The sequence below is a fragment of the Hipposideros armiger genome, unplaced genomic scaffold (genome assembly GCF_001890085.2).
Source record: "Hipposideros armiger isolate ML-2016 unplaced genomic scaffold, ASM189008v1 scaffold_11, whole genome shotgun sequence".
Taxonomy (NCBI): Eukaryota; Metazoa; Chordata; class Mammalia; order Chiroptera; family Hipposideridae; genus Hipposideros; species Hipposideros armiger.
This window is the reverse complement of record NW_017731361.1, coordinates 3,593,326-3,595,041: the sequence shown is the minus strand read 5'-3', so window position 1 is coordinate 3,595,041 and position 1,716 is coordinate 3,593,326.

The window sequence follows — 1,716 nt, the reverse complement described above, 5'->3', positions numbered from 1 at the left end:
TTGACTATTTTAAAGTTTATTCAAAGCTTTTGGAATCTTGCAAATTTTACTTAATTTTGATACCATGAAGACTAACCAAAGTTCAATAGAATAACCAATCAGAGGCCAGGAATATACCACATAGGTAAAAAAAAGAACTGCCCTTTATACTTTTGACAATTGAATACTTTTCTAGCTCTGACACTACCTGGGACTAAGCCAGTCAAATAAAGAGAAGTCTTGATCAGAATTCTTTGGTATTTTCCCCTCTTCATGAAAATTCAGCTAAGTATAAAAGGAAGGGGAAAAAAATCTCATCAAAAGAGCTGGATTCAAACATCTCTATAAAATACTTAATGAATGAAAGAAAATATACTCTTTCCCCTGATTAAGGATTCATGCATTTGATTCTCAGTTATATAAAATGATGCCATTTGTAACTATACTTTAATGTATGAAGGCATATCAATTTTAAATTCCTTTTTTCTTTCGGGAATTTTGAAAATCTTTGAAAAACTTTAGTTCTGTTTCTTCTAGTCATGAGTATTAAAATAAACTTACTTTTTCCTGATCAACTTCTCTAATCAGAGACTAAATACTTTAATACTTAAAGTAAATTTTTATATGACTCAAAATAGCCATAAAATGTGATGTTTGGGTTGCTTACACATTTTATTCCTAGTTGTAGCTCATTTGGACTTTCACAGTGATTTTGTGCTCTCCTCTTTAGAACGTCCTATTCTTGTATATTTTCTTTTAATTACACTATTGAAATTTTAAAAAGCCCTCAGGTTGATAACATTTACATCTCAGAATTTACCAACCGTATTGTCATCCCACCAGATGCCTTACTACACAATAGTTCATACCAAATGAAAAAGCACAATCAGTTGTTCAAAATGCCTTATGTTTAATTTTTTTCTCAGTCATGAATACACTTTAAGCAAATCTAAGAGAATTTTGCCAATTTAGCCTATATTTTTGTCCACTTTTGAGCAATATACAATATTGAAATATTAATTGCAAATGTCAAAACAGAAAATGAATTAAATGCATTACTTTCATTTTGGTAATATGCCCCTAAAAATATGGTGCACCTTAAAGATGGTACATCTTAAAGCAAACACATTCTTACCTAGCCACAAACTTCATTAAACACAGACAAAGCTGCTTTAGGAGTATTCTAAAGAACATTATCAAACTATATTCGACAAGATAAATTATAAGATTGGTGGTTTGGCATTCTCTCTACATTGCTTTGGATATAGAATTCAAAATGAGTTCCTTAAAGTAAACCTATTTGAAATCACCATTAGAAGATATTACTCACCTATAAAAAAAATTGGCATTAAGACTGCACTGGTAAGATACGAAGTAGATGAAAATAGGAGAATATGCAAAGATTATCTAACTAGATATAAAGTAAAATCAATATATAAACAAAATGTTATATCAATTAAAGATTCGTGATTCTAAAAGAAAATACTCATAGGCAAACAGCTGCTTTTTTATTCTTCTGTTAATGAAACCTAAGCTACTCTTGCAATTGGAGTTTTCTACTAGTTTTGCTCTGTATCTTGAACCAGACCATTGGGGAGAATCGGTTTGAGGAACTTGAACTCGTTGGTACCTGAGCCTCCCATCAGACACACCTCATACTGGTAGCTGTGGGACAGGGTCCCGGTGCCGCCGATGTCCACCAGGTGGCCCGGGAAGTGGCCCTCGGGCACCGAGCAG